Source organism: Cucurbita moschata, unplaced genomic scaffold (assembly GCF_002738365.1).
Source record: "Cucurbita moschata cultivar Rifu unplaced genomic scaffold, Cmos_1.0 Cmo_Scf00057, whole genome shotgun sequence".
Classification (NCBI taxonomy): Eukaryota; Viridiplantae; Streptophyta; class Magnoliopsida; order Cucurbitales; family Cucurbitaceae; genus Cucurbita; species Cucurbita moschata.
In genome coordinates, this window is record NW_019268573.1 from 576,244 (window position 1) to 598,770 (window position 22,527).

General features: G+C 41.0%; 2 long non-coding RNA genes across 3 annotated transcripts; one reads left to right on the forward strand and one right to left on the reverse strand.

Moving 5' to 3' along the window:
- Window positions 1-3,150: 3,150 nt before the first annotated feature.
- Window positions 3,151-14,148, reverse strand: LOC111436613. Of its 2 annotated transcripts, XR_002709290.1 has the most exons (4): window positions 13,796-14,148; window positions 13,649-13,716; window positions 12,650-12,652; window positions 3,151-3,244 (listed from the first exon to the last, which is right to left on the reverse strand). It is a non-coding gene; the product is annotated as an uncharacterized LOC111436613 (long non-coding RNA). The 2 variants fall into 2 exon arrangements; XR_002709291.1 differs by lacking the exons at window positions 12,650-12,652; window positions 13,649-13,716; window positions 13,796-14,148 and adding exons at window positions 3,884-3,886; window positions 7,997-8,476.
- Window positions 4,254-22,056, forward strand: LOC111436615. Its single transcript, XR_002709292.1, has 3 exons — window positions 4,254-4,288; window positions 11,423-11,425; window positions 21,979-22,056. It is a non-coding gene; the product is annotated as an uncharacterized LOC111436615 (long non-coding RNA).
- Window positions 22,057-22,527: the final 471 nt, after the last annotated feature.

Below are 22,527 nucleotides of genomic sequence, written 5' to 3' on the forward strand. Positions count from 1 at the left end.
TGTATCATATCATAACCAAGTCATAACGTAAACACTTCATAGTCATATCGTTCTCTAACTTACTATAGCCTTAATGTTCTTATACCTATCACAGACATATCATTACGTGACGTACCTTAGTCATATCGTCACAAGAACGTACCCTAACGCTATCGTTCTATCAATCTATCACAAACCTATCCCTTTCTACCCATAACCTAACCGTATTCTTTCATCAATCTCTCCTATCCATAGCACTCTGGTATGTAACCTTCTAACGTTTCATGAACGTATATTACTTCTATCGTTACATTTCGTTTTGTGCATCCTTCTCGTACCCTATCTCAAACATATCCTTGAGCACATCGTACCATAATTATTGTCATACAAATCACATATTATAACATAACATAACATATAGGAAGCATATCGATCCACAGACAATTCACACATATCAATATATATGACACATACAGAACCACAAGGCACGTGCCAACATCAAATATAACCATGCCGATAGTAAGGTCACTTACCTGGCCAGCTTAAGTCGTTGTCACGAATATATCTTTAATTAAAGTTCGATTCCGTCCTTTGAAATCCAAGTCAACCTATATGAGTCCATGACATTAGTTTCAGGTTTGAACTCTACAACATTATTTCTCTAATTTACATTGGTCCATTGTTAAAAGTCTGAAATGTTATATATCTATAATTATATTTTTATTAAAAATCTTATTTTTCATACTGTTGTATAAGAAAGTAGATATAACTATATTTCAAGTTATTCTGGACTTTACTCCCCTATGTAAACTCAATGTATTTACCCTGTGTTTACTTTTTCCCTCTATATCTAGTATGTGGTTTTTAATTCCCTAATTTTTCTTTTTATCTGTTTCCTTTTAATTCTGTTGTCATGCCTTCCAAATTTCGAGTGATATCTGTTTCCAAATCTTTCCTTATCTCAGTGTTTCCTATTCAAAAGTTTTCTTGGTCATTCTATCTTTAATCTATTCATTTGGCTCCTGATAAAAATTTAATCTAATATTACTAATCTGACATGATTGACTATAGAATCGTATAAATGATGGACATTTAGTTTCTAACTCAGAGCTAGATCATTGTAATAATTCAATGAAGATCTAGTTGTGATTTCTAAAAAATATAGGATAAAAGAAAATAAAGATTTAATATATACCTCGTTGATCAGATCTATCTTCACGTAAATCTCCAGTGAATCTCAATTGGGTAAAGGTCATTCTCATTTTTTTTTATCAAGTGATTTTCTGTTTCTTTTTTTTTTGCATTACTGTCGAGCATAAGGATAGGTTTGAGGAGAGATAATTGTGGGAAGGGATGAGAGGTTAGCTGAGAGGAGTGGGGAAATGTTTTTTTATTTTTTTTATTTTTTATTTTAATTAATTAATTAATTATTTTTATTTTTTATTATTATTATTTTAACCATTTTTATAATTATTTTTATTAGTTTATTTCTTTATATATTTTTGGGCTATTACATAAGGCTTGTCGATCCTTGAGCTTCCACTGTTCCATGGTCATGGTATCCGGTTTCACCCCCAACAGGGGTTCGTGAAGATCTTTCTAGACAGATAATCTTCAATCTGCATCTTCTAGAAACCGAAATCGGGTCCATCGAACTTCTCGATTCCAATCTTTGAACTTTCCATCTTCACAAATCATGGTGACTTCCGCCTTGCTCTGATACCAGTTGTTTGGATCGATACCAGTTGTTAGCTTTGATACCAATTGTTAGGATCGCTCAACAACGCACACACTCGATCAAGATGAACACAAAGAACAGAAGAGAGACAATACAAGGAGGAATATTGGCTAAAGATTTTATTATTGATGACTGTCAGGTATGTACAACAAGAGAGAATACAAAGAATGAAGAGGAGTACATTTTGAGAGCACTGCCCGAGTATATATATGGTTTCAATTTACTAAATATAGCTTCCAAAGATTTAAACCTACGAGATATAATCAAACAAATATATCTCTATCAAATCTTTACCAATCTCTACCATATATATCTCTATCATATCTTTACGAAATATCTTCCAAATATATCTCTACCAGATTTAGGCATCAGACTCCATATCCCAACAGAGTTGTCACTTAACTAACAACACCTTAGATATTCATGCCATTTTGTACAGAGTTTGGACTCCAAATGTTGTGGGTATCAAATAGGATGTATCTTTTTCCCTGTTTATGTTTATACACAGCTCCGTGTTTATTTACAAATTCAGAACCAAGTATTCTATTTTTGTCTCAGTATTTTAGAAGTGAATCCAGGTCTCAATTGGATCGTTATTAATGGTATCAGAGCTAGACACCGGACGATGTGTTAACCTTCTCGCTGTTCCCCGAAGGGGGTAGACATGAGACAGTGTGCCAATTAAGGACGCTGGCCCCAAAGGGGGTGGATTTGGTGGTGGTTCCACATCGATCGGAGAAAGGAACGAGTGCCAGTGATGACGCTGGGCCCCGAAGGAGGATGGATTGTGATGTCTCACATTGTTTGGGTAGGAGAACAAATCACCGTTTACAAGGGTGTGGAAACCTTCCTCTAGTAGATGCGTTCTAAAACCTTGAGGGGAAGCCCGAAAGGAAAAGTCCAAAGAGGACAATATCTACTAGCGGTGAATCTAGGTTGTTACATATATTTGGGGCTACAGGTGGTAGTGACTGTAGTGGCTCTCTCCCTAGATGGCTCTTTAATGAGTACTGCTGAAGTTCGAAGTCCTAAGGGTGGAATTGGAGGTCTTATTAGTCTCAAGTTTTGGAATTCTGAGTTGGAAACAAAAGGTTTAGTTTGTCAACCATTGTATATAAGCCCCACAGGTTTGTTTTTGGTCCTTTTCCAAAGCCAATATGAAAAATTATTGGTAAGGTTATTGTATTGGAGTTAATATATCTGACTACAACAACTTACTGATGGTAAGTGTCACGACCCGATTTTTCGAGGCTTCGAAAAATCGAATCGTGACTAAAAAGACGAAATCGAAAACAAACAAAAGGAAAATAAAAGAAAAGAAAAGCAAAGTAAAAAGATAAAAATACAATTGAATTAAAACAAAAGAGAGAAATTTTGTTTGTTAATTATTACAAAAGAAATTGCAAATATAAAATGAAATACACAGACTCTAAAAGACCGAAAAGGGACTGACGCTCCGGAACGACCCCCTCTGTGACTGTACAGCTCTCAAACGCTCCTCTACCTCGACCAGCAGCCAGCGAACACCTGAGAAAAATAAAGGAGAACGGGATGAGTATAAAAATTATACTCAGTAAGCCACCTACTTATAGACTCTCTTCGCATCTTAATTTAACAGAACTCCCACGGTTTCCTAATTCGGTTCTAGGACATCAGGTTCTAACCTTAGTCTCTTGAGGCTTGCCCCTTGGGTTTCATCGGTTCATCGTCCTTTCATTAGTCACCTAGAGGTTTCTTATGCCAAGCTAATGTGGTCGGTATCTCTCTATGAGGTGCTACCTCTACATGGCTATCTAGGACTACATGGTACCTAGCCTAGGGGTGAGCTGAGTACCCCTACGCCCACATAGTCCTCCTATGGGGGGGTGCGACCCAACCCGTTCCCATGCAGCTAATGGGTTGTACGACGTGGGGACACATTTCCCATGCGAAATGGCTAAGAGCAGTAAGGACTGATCGGGGACCCTTGGTCCTCCCACGAAGCTATAGATACCGTTCTCACACTAGCAATTTATGAACACTCCTGAGGTACCTTGTTGCCATGGTAATCAGCTAAGTAACTAGGGGAAAGTTAAGTCTGGCTAAAGCGACATATCGCTCCTAACGGTAACCCCCTAAGCTTATCTTAGAAATGGGCACTAGAAAATAACGGGGTGTGCATGCAACCGTCTTCTAACATCCTAATATTCATGCAAACTAAGCACGCCGGCTCAACGGGGCGATGGCCTCCATCCAGCACACAAAACACGAAGTTCGCGCTCAATGGGGCGAATTCATCCATCGAGCACCTGAAACACAGAATACACAATTCCAACATAAATTAAACGCATGCAGACGTATAACGGAAGCTGATATGAACCAAGAGACATCAATCATACAATATGCTTCAATAAAGATGTGAAGAAAAGGTTGTCAAAATTATCAAAAGATGTTTCAATTCATGCTACATTGAAGAAGAATAAAGTTTGATTGTTGTAAATTTTGGGTGGGTTATAATTTAGAGTTATTGTGTTTTAAGACTTTTTATTTAATTTCGGTTACATTTACATAATGGCTAATTATGGCCATAAAGTGTGAATGTTACAACTTTTGGAATGTCTTTAATAGTTTCATTTTGAGGCTATATAAAGCCATCTATGTTGTATTTGTAATGAGACTTAGAAGATATATCAAAAGAAGCATTTGTGCTTTTCTTTAGCCAATGGCTAAGTTTCTTTGCAACTCTATGTAGTTTAGGTTGCATGTAGAATCATTCAAGCTCGATATGATCAATCTTGCTTGTGGAGTGATTCGAATCTCAAACAAGTGTTTGAGATTACTTGATCAACAAGAATCATTGAAGCTAGACATGATCGATCTTGCTTCTGGAGTGATTCGAATCTCAAACAAAGTGTTCTTGGCTTGAGATATTCGATCGACAAGGTAATCCGAATCTTATTCCCCTTGTAGTTGATTCCTTATCTTATCATTTAGTATCAGAGCTTCAGGCTCAAGATCGGATATATGTTTCCTTTGCGTTTCTTTTCAATTTGTTTTTTTCTTTTTAGTTTTTAATCGACCCAAAGTTCAAAATTCAATCTTCGCTATATTTACAATTTTGAGAGGTGAGAATGAGAGCTTCATTTGTGTAAACAGAGTGGCCTAAAAAAAAATCCTTGAGTGTTGTATACACATGAGAGATTGTTGTGAGGGCCTTTGTATTTTCATATCTTATGTTTTGCAGCAAAGTTTCACAAATAGATTCGAGGACGAATCCTCTTGAAGAAGCGGAGAATGATATGAACCAAGAGACATCATTCATACAATATACTTCAATGAAGATGTGAAGAAAATGTTGTCAAAATTATCAAAAGAGGTTGCAATTCATGTCACATTGAAGAGGAATGAAGTTTGATGGTTATAAAGTTTGGGTGGGTTACAATTTAGAGTAATTTAGAGTTATTGTATTTTAAGACTTTTTATTTACTATTTAGGTTACATTTACATAATGGCTAATTATGGTCATTAAGTATGAATGTTACAACTTTTGGAATGCTTTCATTTTGAGGCTATATAAAGCCATGTATGTTGTATTTGTAAGGAAGACTTGGAAAATATATTAAAAGAAGCATTTGTGCTTTTTCTTAGCCAATGGCTGAGTTTCTATGCAACTCTATGTAGTTTAGGTTGCATGTAGAATCATTCAAGCTCGACATGATCAATCTTGCTTGTGGAGTGATTCGAATCTCAAACAAGTGTTCTTGTGTTGAGATATTTGATCAACAAGAATCATTGAAGCTAGACATGATCAATCTTGCTTGTGGAGTGATTCGAATCTCAAACAAGTGTTCTTGTGTTGAGATATTTGATCAACAAGAATCATTCAAGCTAGACATGATCGATCTTGCTTGTGGAATGATTCGAATCTCAATCAAGTGTTCTTGACTTGAGATATTCGATCAACAAGGTAATCCGAATCTTATTCCCCTTGTATTGATTCCTTATCGTATCATTTGGTATCAATGATATGAACCAAGAGACATCAATCATACAATATGCTTCAATAAAGATGTGAAGAAAAGGTTGTCAAAATTATCAAAAGATGTTTCAATTCATGCTACATTGAAGAAGAATAAAGTTTGATTGTTGTAAATTTTGGGTGGGTTATAATTTAGAGTTATTGTGTTTTAAGACTTTTTATTTAATTTCGGTTACATTTACATAATGGCTAATTATGGCCATAAAGTGTGAATGTTACAACTTTTGGAATGTCTTTAATAGTTTCATTTTGAGGCTATATAAAGCCATCTATGTTGTATTTGTAATGAGACTTAGAAGATATATCAAAAGAAGCATTTGTGCTTTTCTTTAGCCAATGGCTAAGTTTCTTTGCAACTCTATGTAGTTTAGGTTGCATGTAGAATCATTCAAGCTCGATATGATCAATCTTGCTTGTGGAGTGATTCGAATCTCAAACAAAGTGTTCTTGGCTTGAGATATTCGATCGACAAGGTAATCCGAATCTTATTCCCCTTGTAGTTGATTCCTTATCTTATCATTTAGTATCAGAGCTTCAGGCTCAAGATCGGATATATGTTTCCTTTGCGTCCTTCTTTTCAATTTGTTTTTTTCTTTTTAGTTTTTAATCGACCCAAAGTTCAAAATTCAATCTTCGCTATATTTACAATTTTGAGAGGTGAGAATGAGAGCTTCATTTGTGTAAATGAGTGCAAACAGAGTGGCCTAAAATTCCTTGAGTGTATACACGTGAGAGAGTGTTGTGAGGTCCTTTGTATTTCCATAACTTATTTTTTGCAGCAAAGTTTCACAAATAGATTCGAGGACGAATCCTCTTGAAGAAGTGGAGAATGATATGAACCAAGAGACATCAATCATACAATATGCTTCAATAAAGATGTGAAGAAAAGGTTGTCAAAATTATCAAAAGATGTTTCAATTCATGCTACATTGAAGAAGAATAAAGTTTGATTGTTGTAAATTTTGGGTGGGTTATAATTTAGAGTTATTGTGTTTTAAGACTTTTTATTTAATTTCGGTTACATTTACATAATGGCTAATTATGGCCATAAAGTGTGAATGTTACAACTTTTGGAATGTCTTTAATAGTTTCATTTTGAGGCTATATAAAGCCATCTATGTTGTATTTGTAATGAGACTTAGAAGATATATCAAAAGAAGCATTTGTGCTTTTCTTTAGCCAATGGCTAAGTTTCTTTGCAACTCTATGTAGTTTAGGTTGCATGTAGAATCATTCAAGCTCGATATGATCAATCTTGCTTGTGGAGTGATTCGAATCTCAAACAAGTGTTTGAGATTACTTGATCAACAAGAATCATTGAAGCTAGACATGATCGATCTTGCTTCTGGAGTGATTCGAATCTCAAACAAAGTGTTCTTGGCTTGAGATATTCGATCGACAAGGTAATCCGAATCTTATTCCCCTTGTAGTTGATTCTTTATCTTATCAGAAGCTTAAGGCATACAAGCAACACTCAGATAATTCACCCAACACATCATAACAATCCAGCTGATTAATCTCATTCATGGAGAGCTAATTTAAGGCAAAATTACGAACATACATACATACAATCCAAGCGAACCCTACAAGTATTTCTTCCTAAATACCGGGTGGTGACTTACCTGGTTGATGCGTGCTCTTTCTGCTAGCGTTTCTTTGCCCATGAGGTGTCCAAAAATACTGATCTCTTTAAATTAGGTTCCTATTAACGTAAAAACAGCATTAGAACTGGAACCGGGACAAAAAAATTAGGCAAACAGAAAGCAACCGGGCCAAATTGGCCTTCCCACGCACGCTCACGCGCCAGCAGCGCGCTGGGAGTGTGTGGTCACGCGCGCGGGAAGGCGCCAGTCGCAGGCTGCACGCGCGCCCACCTCCGCGTAGTCGCGGGTCGGCCGGTCCGGTCGACTCGGCTCGCGTCGCAGTTCGGCCTGGCTTGCAGGCGACACGTGTCGACGCCTCGCTGGAGCTACATTGCTCCAGCCGATGGTCGACGCATGTCCGGCGCCTGTCGCCGCTCGCCGGCCGACTCCCTTTTTTTTTTTTTTTTTTTCCTTCTTTCTTCTCTGCCCTCTGAAAACCTAAACACAACCCTCTTTTCCAATTTTTATATCTTTCGATCCGTAGATCGGATTGACATGATTCCTTCGTAAAAGTTTTAGATCGTGTTACGGGCTATGTCCTCGTATTTTTTCGTAATTTTTGCTTAACTACCGGATGAGTTAAGAAGGTCGGAATTTTGCTCACCATTCTCGGACGACTCTCGGATCTCCGCCTTCGGGTTGAGGTCTCAGCCAAACTTCTTCACAGATCATGTGTAGAGTTGTTCCTAGATGAATATATCAAGATTTCAGATCTTGATTCACAAAGGAAAACCGTAGATCTGAGAAAACGTTCAAGATCCTTACCTTGCGGGTTTTTCGACTTCTTGATGAAAAATGGAACTCTGGCCACCCACATCCTCTTTTCCCTTCCAAGAAAGTCTCTCTGCATGATCTTCACCTCCTTGCATCATGATCTTCACCGGAATAGACTCCGACGGTAGTTTTCAGTGAGTCTTCCGGCGGTTCATCCTTTCTCCTCTGTCTAGGTTCTCTCTACCCCTTTCTCTCACTATCTCTCTTTTGCAGAACTATGGATGGGGTTTCGTTTGGACCCCTTAGGTGGTTGGAGGGGCAAATTTACCTATTTGCCCCTCTCGACTTTTCCTATTTTTTTTTTCTTTTTCTATTTCTATTTCTCTTTCTTCGGGTATCTTTTTCTATTTCTATTTCTCTTTCTTCGGGTATTACAAACTCTCCCCCCCTTAGAAACTTTCGTCCCTGAAAGTTGGCGTCTCTTGGAAGAGTTTGAGATAGGCCCCTCTCACGTCTTCTTTACGTTCACGGGTTGCCTCTTCATTAAGCTGGTTACTCCCCACGGGACTTTTACTAAGGTGGTCGCTCTTTCATACCAACACTTCGCGTCTTATCTCATCGATCTACTCGATAAGTGGTCTCACCTGGGATGAGGTGAGTTGTCTTGGTTGGTCTACCCCAACTATCCAAATCACGTTACGAGTCTGTTTAGTCTTTGGCAAACCCGAGACAAAACCCACACTCACTACTTCCCATTGAAGGACTGTAGCAATCTGGTTGGGCGCTATTTCGATGCCTTAACCTGCTAGCAGCATCGTCTTACGAAAACCGCCGTGTCTCTCTTCATTCCCAAGCCACCCATAGCATCTCTTCAGATAACTTCGTACATCCTAGGTGGAACGTATCAGATGTATTGTGGCTTCAGCTAAAATGTCTTTTAGGATTTCCTCGTCTCAGGGAACACCTAGGTAGTCTTGCCAGTGCAGGACCCCGTCTGAGGAGATAGAACACCTAGTTGGCTTTTCCACCCCAGTCTGACTCCACACTTTGTTAAGGTGTTCATCAGATCTCTAGGCATCAGAGACACGTTTTCATAAAGTGGGTTGCATGGTCATCTATGCTATCTTAGCGATATCACCATTAACTGCAACCCCAGTTTCTAGCATTCTTCCTTCCATCTTGTAACTTCCCTTGCTTGGTGATTATTGCAGATGTATGAACGGTCTGTGTCATTCCATCTGTACGACCAAGTACTCAAGGCTCTTTAGTCAGTGTATGCTTGCACTTTTCTCCATGCTCGTAATGTTGCCATGTCTCCATGGCAAGCACGACTGCTGCTAGTTAAAGGTCATGGGTAGGGTAATTTTGTTCGTGTTCTTTCTGCTTTCTTGAAGCGTAAGCTAACGCCTTACCATTCTGCATAAGCACGCACCCTAAGCCCTTACATGAGGCGTCTCTATACGTTACAAGGTTGTCTAGCCCAACTTGAACCGATGCAGTCACCAACCTATGCTTAAGTGCCTGAAAACTCTGGTCGCCTGCTGGTATTCGTGTAGGCGCTACAGAGATCCTGGAAATATCACGTACGAGTCTTTCGAGAGATTTCTAGAAACTTCATACCATAGTGACTGTGGTCAGTTTTGGCCACCTCATAGCTACTTCAATCTTAGCAGTGTCTACGATGCACTCTCTCCGTTTGTCACCACATAACTTCGGATGTCATCTCAGACAACCAACACCGGCACTTTGGAGATCTTAGCGCATGATCGATATGTTCATAACACCACCAAAACCTTCCTCAAGTGTTCATTGTCATATCGTCAAAGATGACTATAATGATGATAGCAAGAGAATCTCATGCACCTTCGATGTTTGTAAACTTACACTTTCTCATGACTCTGGAAGGGCTCGTCAGTAAACTCACCTTCCTCATGACTCTGGAAGGCAGTCCTCAACATGTCCCTCTCTTTGATCCTCATAGGAGGTATCCTGACCTTATTGGGACCCTTGCGGTCCTTACTGCTTCACCAAAAATGACCTCGTAATTGTATCTCATTTGGTTAACACAGGCCTTTCCTCATACGAGACGCTCCGTCACGTAGTTCACTTGAGTATTAATACTCATTTGGGCCATGTACGGGCTCTTTTGGAAGTAAGGGATCCTTGCATGAGTGCTTTGCGTTCACCTAGGCTAACTCATGCAGTATCTTTATGACTGAGCTAGTCACGTCTCCTCTCGTAATGATTTCTCATCACTGGATTTTTTTCAAGCACGTGAACCTTTCAAGTTCTTGTACCGTATTCTAGGGAACTCTCTAAAGACTCTTGTTTGGTAGCTAGTCTCCCTCAAACTTTGAGGATGCTATGTCAGTGTCTTCTCTAAGACGTATCATGTCTCTTCTAGTCTTACCTGGTTACAAGTCACCATCTCACTACCCTCTGGTGCTCTTTGGCATCCTGTTGTCTAAGAGTTCTACCTCTGTCTAAGCATGCTTCACGAGTATGGCGTCACACTCATGTGTGTAGCTAGAATCCTGCTCTTTGTAATCTGGGTGACCTATACGAGGGTAGGTTCTTACTAACACACATCTAGGTTTTCTCTCTCCAAACGGAGATAGCGTGACCATAGCTTGACCTCTTTTCCTGCTGTTCTCGACCCCGAGGTTCACCGGACTACCTTGATGGTTCCACGTCCTTTACTTTGTGAGAACGCCTATCCTGACCAAAGGATAGATTAAAGCTTGTTTTTTTTGTTTTGTTTTGTTTTTTTTTAAGGTGGTCCTAATAACCACGTGCTGCATTTAGACTTTGTCCTCTCCACCAAGGTCCAAAGCGACTTATTCTCTAGTAGGTGATCCATCAATGGAAATATCCTGCACCCCATATCCCTTTAGTGGCATTAAGCGCACATCATGCTTTTGGAAGTCCATAACTGAAACTTAGCTCGTGAAGATTCCAACTGACCTTGAAGCCATATCCTCTATAGCTTCACTCTCAATGTTGGAGAATCTTATTTCTCGACCTCCAACTTAACCAAACTCACTTATGAAATTCGTTTGCTTGAGGGGTGCATAACTCCTATAGTGGTTGTCCTTGTCTATAAGAACTTTGTCTGGGTCTACTATGTGGTTTGCCCTAAGGCATGTTCTAAATTGTCTAGGCCTACAATGTGGTCACAAAGGAGGCATGCTTGACATCTAGAATTATGGTCATGGGAGGCTGAGCCATAGGCATCCATCTCTTACTAGACCTTAGAAGGTCTGATATACATTTCTATGGGTTGGACGTCACACACTTTGCGAAGTCACCCCTTTGTCTTCCTAAGGCTAGTAAGTTATAACGTGAACCCTCTCGGCCTCCTAACAATAACTCAAATCTAACATCGACAGTAATAGAGTGAACATTCATGATTAAACACTCTAAAGCGTAATCATAGTTACCACCTTCCCAAGACAAACATCAAATTTTTACAGCCTTGCAACCACTCATATCCTACTAAACAGGGTTAGAATGCATACCTGGTCGCGGGGAGGCGTGTCGTCAAGCTGAGTCACAGAGGTGTACAACTCTCTATCCTAGAAAAAGTCTACAGAATCTAAAACCTAGCTCCGATACCAATCTGTCACGACTCGATTTTTCGAGGCTTCGAAAAATCGAATCGTGACTAAAAAGACGAAATTGAAAACAAACAAAAGGAAAATAAAAGAAAAGAAAAGCAAAGTAAAAAGATAAAAATACTATTGAATTAAAACAAAAGAGAGAAATTTTGTTTGTTAATTATTACAAAAGAAATTGCAAATATAAAATGAAATACACAGACTCTAAAAGACCGAAAAGGGACTGACCCTCCGGAACGACCCCCTCTGTGCTGTACAGCTCTCAAACGCTCCTCTACCTCGACCAGCAGCCAGCGAACACTTGAGAAAAATAAAGGAGAACGGGATGAGTATAAAAATTATACTTAGTAAGCCACCTACTTGTAGGCTCTCTTCGCATCTTAATTTAACAGAACTCCCACGATTTCCTAATTCGGTTCTAGGACATCGGGTTCTAACCTTAGTCTCTTGGGGCTTGCCCCTTGGATTTCACCGGTTCATCGTCCTTTCATTAGTCACCTAGAGGTTTCTTATGCCAAGCTAATGTGGTCGGTATCTCTCTATGAGGTGCTACCTCTACATGGCTATCTAGGACTACATGGTACCTAGCCTAGGGGTGTGCTGAGTACCCCTACGCCCACATAGTCCTCCTATGGGGGGGTGCGACCCAACCCATTCCCATGCAGCTAATGGACTGTACGACGTGGGGACACATTTCCCATGCGAAATGGCTAAGAGCAATAAGGACTGATCGGGGACCCTTGGTCCTCCCACGAAGCTATAGACACCGTTCTCACACTAGCAATCTATGAACACTCCTGAGGTACCTTGTTGCCATGGTAATCAGCTAAGTTCCTAGGGGAAAGTTAAGTCTGGCTAAAGCGACATATCGCTCCTAACGGTAACCCCCTAAGCTTATCTTAGAAATGGGCACTAGAAAATAACGGGGTGTGCATGCAACCGTCTTCTAACATCCTAATATTCATGCAAACTAAGCACGCCGGCTCAACGGGGCGATGGCCTCCATCCAGCACACAAAACATGAAGTTCGCGCTCAATGGGGCGAATTCATCCATCGAGCACCTGGAACACGGAATACACAATTCTAACATAAATTAAACGCATGCAGACGTACAACGAAAGCTTAAGGCATACAAGCAACACTCAGATAATTCACCCAACACATCATAACAATCCAGCTGATTAATCTCATTCATGGAGAGCTAATTTAAGGCAAAATTACGAACATACATACATACAATCCAAGCGAACCCTACAAGTAGTTCTTCCTAAATACCGGGTGGTGACTTACCTGGTTGATGCGTGCTCTTTCTGCTAGCGTTTCTTTGCCCATGAGGTGTCCAAAAATACTGATCTCTTTAAATTAGGTCCCTATTCACGTAAAAACAGTATTAGAACTGGAACCGGGACAAAAAATGGGGCAAACAGAAAGAAACCGGGCCAAATTGGCCGTCCCACGCACACTCACGCGCCAGCAGCGCGCTGGAAGTACGTGGTCACACGCGCGGGAAGGCGCCAGTCGCAGGCTGCACGTGCGCCTGCCATGCGCGCCCACCTCCGTGTAATCGCGGGTCGGCCAGTCCAGTCGTCGTGGTTCGGCCCGACTTGCAGGCGACACGTGTCGACGCCTCGCTGGAGCTGCGTTGTTCCAGCCGATGGTCGACGCATGTCCGGCGCCTTTCGCTGCTGTCCGCCGCTCGCCGGCCGACTCCCTTTTTTTTTTTCCTTCCTTCTTCTTTCTTCTCTGCCCTCTGAAAACCGAAACACAACCCTCTTTTTCGATTTTTATATCATTCGATTCGTAAATCGGATCGACATAATTCCTTCGGCAAAGTTTTAGATCGTGTTACGGGCTATGTCCTCGTATTTTTTCGTAATTTTTGCTTAACTACCGGATGAGTTAAGAAGGTTGGAATTTCGCTCACCATTCTCGGACGACTCTCGGATCTCCGCCTTCGGGTTGAGGTCTCGGCCAAACTTCTTCACAGATCATGCGTAGAGTTGTTCCTAGATGAATATATCAAGATTTCAGATCTTGATTCATAAAGGAAAACCGTAGATCTGAGAAAATGTTCAAGATCCTTACCTTGCGGGTTTTCCAACTTCTTGATGAAAAATGGAACTCTGGCCACCCACATCCTCTTTTCCCTTCCAAGAAAGTCTCTCTGCATGATCTTCACCTCCTTGCATCATGATCTTCACCGGAATAGACTCCGACGGTAGTTTTCAGTGAGTCTTCCGACGGTTCATCCTTTCTCCTCTGTCTAGGTTCTCTCTACCCCTTTCTCTCACTATCTCTCTTTTGCAGGACTATGGATGGGGTTTCGTTTGGACCCCTTAGGTGGTTGGAGGGGCAAATTTACCTATTTGCCCCTCTCGACTTTTCCTATTTTTTTTTCTTTTTCTATTTCTATTTCTCTTTCTTCGGGTATTACAGTAAGACTGTGAGAGCTAAGTTCTTGTGATCATAATTTCTTTGCACCGCCATTTGACAGGGATGCTGGTATTTCTTTGCACTACCATCTGTTGGGAAGGTATAATATTTTCTGCATCCTTTTGTTCCCCTTTCTGAATAATTATTACTTATTTATAGTTATTTATTTATTTATTTTTAATAATTAATTAGTGTTGATGTGCACCGTGTCACAATCGCACTCTTGATGGCAGCGGACTTACGATTGTGCGGCACTCACTTTCTAACGACAAGTGAGCTAAGCCAATTCGTTCTTACGTTGCCTACGGTCAAGCGTTGTATGCTTGAGCCTTTGGCCTCGGTTTAAGAGAAGGTTTTAGAAAACGAGGGCAGAGAGAGATTTTCGAAAGAGAGATTTTGAAAGAGACGTTATATAAGCAAGCAAGAGAGTAACAACAACGGCTCACAGTATATAACCTTGGGTAGGGAGAAGTTGACAACTATCCCCCTATAGTACATTCTAAGGCATTTCATGTCTAGCAGGCCTAGACATAATTTTTTCGAAACGTCATACTCCCTAGAAATACAAAAGTAAAACACTAGAACATGGAAAGACATAAAGGGTTTGGCTTGATATGGGCGTGCGGCTATGGGCAACACGCATTGGACGAGCATGACCGTGACATCTCCTCCTCCACCTAGTTGGTTGACGTCTCTGTCAACCGACTACTTTCAAACCTGGCGATGTGGGTGGCGGCGGGGTCCAGATATTCGGCGCGTTCCTAGCTGGTTTCCTCCGTAGGGATTCATCCATTTGACAAGGAATTCACGAATCTTCCGTACAGGTCTCCCTATCTTCCTAACCTTGTTGGCTAGGATCTCCTCTATTTCTTTGGTGTCTCTTTGTTTTAGATCGATGCACGGTGATTACATTTCGCTGGTCGTCGTCTAGGTCAGGGTGATAGGGCTTCAAGTTCCTCACATGAATTACTAGGTGGATTTTCATCCATGTGGGTAGCGCAACTCTGTAGGAGGTAGCCCCAATCTTTTTAAGGACTTCAACCAGGCCTTCATATTTTCGAACTAGTCTCACATTCTTTCGGCTGCGGAATCTGATCTGTTCTTCTTAACTTGATGAGGACTTGGTCTCCTACTCGAAATTGGAGGGGGCGACGCTTCTTGTCCTCCCACTTCTTCATAGACTTGGAAGCTTTCTCCAAATATGTCTGGGCTATATCTGTTGTCTGCTTCCAGTCTCTTGGGAAGTTTTGAGCTTGAGGGTTTTTTCCTGCACAAGGATGATCAATAATATAGGGCAAGGTCAGCTGCTGTCCACTTACAATTTCACAGGAGCTCTTTCCCATAGACGAACTCGTTTGCCAATTGAAACAGAATTGGGCGACATCTAGCAGTTGTATCCAGTTATTCTGGAGAGCGTCGACGAAGTGACATAAGTATTCTTCGAGCAAGCAGTTGAACCATTCCGTCTGTCCATCTGTTTGAGGATGATAGCTCGAGGAGATGTTTAAAGTCGTTCCCTAGAAGACGAATAACTCGGTCTAGAATGTGCCAATGAATTTACCATCCCTATCGCTGATGATGCTCGATGGAATGCCCCATAACTTTACAATGTGTTTGAAAAATAGTTGAGCTGTTAGTTCAGATGAGCATAATTTGGGAGTGGGGACGAACGCTGCATATTTCGAGAATTGGTCTACGATAACCAAGATGGCGTCATATTCCCTGACTTTTGGGAGGTGTTATGAAGTCCAGAGACACACTTTCCCAAGCCCTTGTTGGCACAGGTAGAGGTTCTAAGAGTCTCGAGACTTTGGCTTTCTCGACTTTGTCCTGTTGGCAGATGAAGCACGTCTTGGTGTACTGCATGATGTCGTCCCGCATATTTGGCCAGAAGTACCCCTTTTTGTTTAGGACATATGTTCATTGCCACCCAGGGTGTCTGGCCCATAAAGTATCATGACATTCCTGAATGAGCTTCTTCCTCAGTTCTCCTATTCTTGGGACGTATAATCTGTTTCCTTTTGTCATTAGAAGGTCTCCTTCGACCCAAAACTGTCGTGTCTTCTCAGCTTTGGCTAGGTCGACGACGGCTTTGGCCGATCGGTCTTTATGTAAATGTTTTTTTGATGATGTCGCGCATTGATCCATCAATCTTAATTGAGTGAATATGGGCTAACATGCACAGGGTCGCATGTTCGCCCTTTCGACTCAGTACGTCGGTTGCTTGGTTACTCTTTCCTGCCTTGTGTTCAAATTTCAAGTCGAATTCAGCCAACGACTCTTGCCACCAGGCTTGTTTTGCCGTCAATTTTGGTTGATTGAAGAAGTGGCAAATGACGCTGTTATCTGTCTTCACTACGAACTGTGATCCCATACGAACTGTGATCCCAAGAGGTACTGTCTCTAGACTTGTAGACAATGGACCATAGCCAGTATTTCTTTTTCGGGGACAGTGTACCTCCTTTCAGCATCATTGAGCTTTCAACTTTCATAAGCGATGGGGTGGCCTTCTTGAATAAGGACACCGCCTAGGGCAAGGTCGGAAGCATCTGTCTCTATTTCAAATGATTTAGTAACATCTACTAATCCGAGGACAGGACCTCTCAACATGGTTGCCTTCATATCTTCAAAGGCCATTTGACATTCATTTGGCCACGACCAAGGGTGGTCTTTCTTCAGGAGTTCTGGTAATGGGGCGGCTCGTCATGAAAACCCTTTGACGAACTGCCTATAGTAGTTTGCCAATCCTAGGGAATATCGCACATCAGATATGGAAGTAGGGATTTTCCACTCTTGGATAGCTTTTATCTTATCGCTATCCATACCGATCTGTCCACAACTAATGACATGTCCAAGGAAGTTGATACATGTTTGTGCGAAGGCACATTTTTCTTTCTTGACGTACAACTGATTCTGCCGCAGCTTGTCAAACACTAGCTTCAGGTGCATCTTGTGTTCCTCTAGGGTTGTTCTGTATACAACTATGTCGTCGAGGTATACTACGACGAACTGATCTAAGTATTCATGGAAAACCTAGTTCATTAACGTTTAAAACGTAGCTGGGGCGTTTGTCAAGCCAAAGGGCATTACCATGAACTCAAAGACCCCATATCTTTTTACACACGTCGTCTTGGGCTCGTCCCCTTCAGCGATATGTACTTGGTAGTACCCTGATTGTAAGTCCAACTTCGTGAAGTATTTGGCCCTGTAAAGTTGGTCAAACAAGTCGGATATTATCGGCAGTGGGTATTTGTTGCATACCGTCACCTTGTTTAAGGCTCTATAATCTATGCACAGACGCAACGTCTCATCTTTCTTTTTTTAAAATTACGGGGGCTCCGTAAGGTGCCTTTGCCAGGCGGATGAATCTTGTCGTCAACAACTCATCTAATTGTTTCCTCAATTCGGCTAGCTTAGGAGGAGCCATCCGGTATGCGTTCTTCGCTGGGGGTTTAACCCTAGGGAGTTCGTGATCAATGCCTCGACAGGGTGGTAATGTTTGTGGTAAGCTCTCTAGCATTATGTCAGCATAACTGTCTAGTACATTCTTGATTTCGCTTGGAATAGTTTCCTCAGTGATCATTTCTTCCATCAGGGGTATAGCCATAAATGTAGGTTTCTCTCGTGCGAGTCCTCTTTTCAATTGTATGACCGAGATCATTCTAAGATTAGTTGGTTACTTGATGCTTGCAGGTATTACTGTGGGGTTGTGGTCGGTGATCACCAAGCATTTCGCTAGTGGCATTGGGATAACTTTGTGTTCTAGGAGGAAGTCCATCTCAAGTACCACGTTGAAGTCGTCCATGCGAACCACGATAAGGTCCAACTTTCCTATCCAGACCCCTAATTTAAATGGGACTCTTTTGGAGACTCCCACAATAGAATAGGCAAGGCCTCGGAGTTGACAGCTTTCATTTTTTCGGGGTCCTTTTCTATGGCGAGTCCTAATCTTCGTGCTTCTTGGTCGGTGATGAAGTTTTGGGTCGCACCTAAGTCTATCAAGGTGCTCTTGCTTGGTCGAGAGTTTATTGTCGCATCTACGAACATGAGCCCTTTCTTTATTATCTCCTTTGGGTCGACCTTCCGTTGGAGGGCTGACAAGAATTTGAGCGCACCCATTTGGGGGTTGTCTTGATCTTCCTTCCTGTCTGGCGTAGTTTCGACTCCTGTGTCGTTACTCTCTTGAATGGACACTTGGAGCGCACTAAGAGAGGCCCGATGAGGACAGTAGGACAGTCTGTGGGGGCCTTTACACAACAGGCATTGTAAAGGTGTCGTCAGGTATTTCTTTTGAGGGTAAGGTCCTCGAGATGTCCTCGCTTGGTTATTCTGGGGAGGTCTATTTGTCCACCCACTTTGTCTGTCGTTACTTCCGTTTGGCCTATAGGAGCTTCCATTTCGATGACCCGGTGGTTTATATGTTTTGCCCCTAGTGTTTGGGGTTTGTGTTGTTCTTCTTTGGAAACCCGCTTCGTTCCCAAAGTCTGGGAGTCTCTCGGCCCTGGCAATTGTGGTACCTAGGTCTTGAACCTTTTTCTCGTGTATTTTGTTTTGGCTCACAGTTGTAACCCGTTTATAAAGAAAAATACTTTGTCCTTCTCTAACGTGCCCCTGATATCTAGCATCAGGGTCGAGAACTGTCTGACATAGTCCCTTATGCTTTCAGTTTGTTTTAGGGCTATTAGTTTTTCCATTGCTATATGTTCTACGTTTTTTGGGAAGAATTGGTCCCTCAACTCTCTATTGAGGTCTTCCCATGAGTCGATGGTGCACAATCCATTCTCGATGTCTTGCACCTTCGTACGTCACCAAAGTTTTGCATCGTCTATGAGATACATTGAGGCTACTATAACTTTTATGTCATCGGTACAAGCCGTTGTGGCTTTGAAGTACTGTTCGACATCAAAGATGAAGTTCTCCAACTCTTTGGCATACTGGTTCCCTTTGAAGGTTCTGGGGTTTGGGAACTTTAGTTTGTTGGATCCTGTATTAGTTTGCCCCGCCGTGACGTTCTCTACGGCTTTCATGGTCACCCCAATTCGGGTGTTCATGTCGACCATCTTTTCTTGGATGACATCGATCGTTGTTCTGAATTCGTCAGCTAATTCATTGGACAAACTCATCATTGTATTTTGTAGCACGTCAAACTCTTCGCCACGTCTCTCCTTGTGTGCTACAGAGCTATCGGGGCTACCAGAAGGTCTTGTGCTGCTCATGGGAGAGCAACTCTTTCTTCGAGCGAGGTCACTCAAAACATTAGTTCCTTCTACGACTTTTCCATTCAATTTCGTCACCCATTCTTCCAGGGAACGGATGGTGTCAGGGACTTCTTTGAGGAACAACATTTCCTCCTCTATTAAAGTAAGCCGGTCGGCTTGTGATTTGGGTGTCGACTTTGTCGTCGACATGTTTTCGGTCTTTGCCATGTCACGGAGTTAACAAAGCTCTGATTCCACTTGTCACAATCGCACTCTTTATGGCAGCGGACTTGCAATTGTGCGACACTCACTTTTCAACGACAAGTGAGCTAAGCCAATTCGTTCTTACGTCACCTACGGCCAAGCGACGTATGCTCGAGTCTTTGGCCTCGGTTTAAGAGAAGGTTTTAGAAAACGAGGGCAGAGAGAGATTTTCGAAAGAGAGATTTTAAAAGAGACGTTATATAAGTAAGCAAGAGAGTAACAACAATGGCTCACATATATAACCTTGGGTAGGGAGAAGTTGACAACTAGTCATATCCACTATAGTATATTCTGAGCCATTTCATGTCTGCCAGGCCTAGACATAATTTTTCCGAAACATCATACTTCCTAGAAATACAAAAGTAAAACACTAGAACATGGAAAGACATAAAGGGTTTGACTTGTCATGGACGTACGGCCATGGGCAACACGCTTTGGACGAACATGACCGTGACACACCGCAGGCTCAAGGAGGGGGTCTTGCTTTTCTTCGATCCAAAAAATGTTTCAATAGTTCAGATGGGAAATTTGACCATCCAGGGCTTGTTTATATCAATGGTGACCACGAGTATACTCTATTCGACCTATCTGAGTTTGATCAAGCAGGGGAGTTATGACGCCCTTGAAGAAACAGGAGGTACGTACATCATTTTCTATTTTAATCGCATCAACAGTGTGAATCTCTATACCTGTGCTGCCTACGTTTCTCACCTTGGGATTACAAATAGCTTTTTGTCAATGCGTTATTACTGGTTCACTGTTCAGGAGATTTCATCTGCCATTTTCATTCTTGTGGTTTGCATAAGTTGAGGGTGCTTCATTTCACACCATAATAAGCTACATTTGGTCATCCATCTATGAGATGCATTTTAATCAATTCATTTTGATGATTTCATATTAACTGTGACAGCTTTGCTGTTTTCATCCATCCCTTTCAATTATTTCTGATGGTTCAAAAGCTTCAAGTAAAATTTAAGAACAAAAGATTCGTACTGGCGTTCGATCTCATAATGATCGACCTATGAATGAGTTCAAGTCGTTCGTCAAAATTAACCATTTCTAAATTCATAATATAGAGCAGGGGATCATTTTTTGTTTTTTTACACAAGATTTGCATTATTATCAGTTCAATCTCGCTGAATATGTACACAGTTTACTGTCTCTATTGTGTGGTTTGGACATTGTTTAATCAAATTTGAAGCTCTGAAGGCTCTTCAATTCTGCCCTACATTGAATTATTATGGGGACTGAATATAGAAGGAGCTGTCCCATTCATATTCCAACTCCTCAAAGCCCCAGAAATCATCCTTCTCTTCTACTTCTACCTCTGGCATTTTCCACCTCTCGGTATCGACAAACCGATCCTCCATAATGTCGAGTGCCTGTCAATATCGAAAACAGACCATTCTGCTTAGCTTCTTCACCTTTGCTGGCACAGCCATAAAAAGGGTCACTTTTGAATCTGCTATTCTTGCATTGTAATTTAATATCGTGTATGAAAATCTCGAAGCCATATTGTGAGATCCCACATCGATATGGGAGGAGAACGAAACATTCTTTATAAGGGTGTGGAAACCTCAAGAACCTTGAAAGGAAACTCGAAAGAAAAAGCCTACAGAAGACAAGGGCTGTTACACAAATGGACCAAGCTAACGTGATGAAGCTACGTTTTTTCGTTTTTTTTTTTTTGACTGCTTGGAGATCACATTCACTAAATGAATGAACGGTTGAAAGAGAGTCAAGATCAGATCTACAGTCCCATGCATATAGTATTCGGAAGCCAAGTTGATTACTTTCACTTGGACTGATTTACACGTATCATTTGATATCAGAGCTTTAGGCTCAAGATCGGATATATGCGTTTTTTTTTTCTCAATTTAATTTTTATTTAATTTTTATCTTTTTAGTTTTTTTAATCGACCTAAAATTTAAAATTCAATATTGGTTCTATTGAAATTTTGGAGAGGTAAGAATGAGAGCTTCATTTGTGTAAATGAGTACAAACAGAGTGACTTAAAATTTCTTGAGAGTATACACGTGAGAGAGTGTTGTGAGGTCCTTCGTATTTCCATAACTTATTTTTTGCAGCAAAGTTTCACAAATAGATTCGAAAACGGATCTTCTTGAAGGAGTAGAGAATGATATGAACCTAGAGACATCAATCCTATAATATACTTCAATGAAGATGGGAACAAAATGCTATTGAAATTATCGAAAGATATTTCAATTTATGCTCCATTGATGAAGAATGAAGGGAGTAATTTAGAGTTATTGTATTTCATTAATATATTTTAAGACTTTTTATTTACTATGGGTTATATTTACCTAATGGTCAATTATGACCATAGAGTATAAATGTTATTATGACCATAGAGTATAAATGTTATCACTCTTGGAATGCTTTTAATAGTTTCATTTTGAGGCTATATAAAGCTATGTATGTTATATTTGCAAGTAGACTTAAAAATACAGTAAAAGAAGCATTTGTGCTTTTCTTTAGTCAATGGCTAAGTTTCTTTGCAATTCTATACCGTTTAGGTTGCATGTAGAATCATTCAAGTTCGACATGATCAATCTTGCTTGCTTGTGGAGTGATTCGAATCTTAAACAAGTGCTCTTATCGTGAGATATTTGATCAGCAAGAATCATTCAAGCTAGACATGATCTTGCTTGCTTGTGGAGTGATTCGAATCTTAAACAAGTGCTCTTATCTTGAGATATTTGATCAACAAGAATCATTCAAGCCAGACATGATCGATCTTGCTTGTGGAGTGATTCGAATCTCAAACAAGTGTTCTTGCCTTTGAGATATGCGATCAACGAGGTAATCCGAATCTTACTCCCCTAAGTTGTAAGCACTTAGCCAACCCAAAGTTTGAAATCTATGAACCCAAAAACCCAAGAACGCGAGCGAACTCGGTA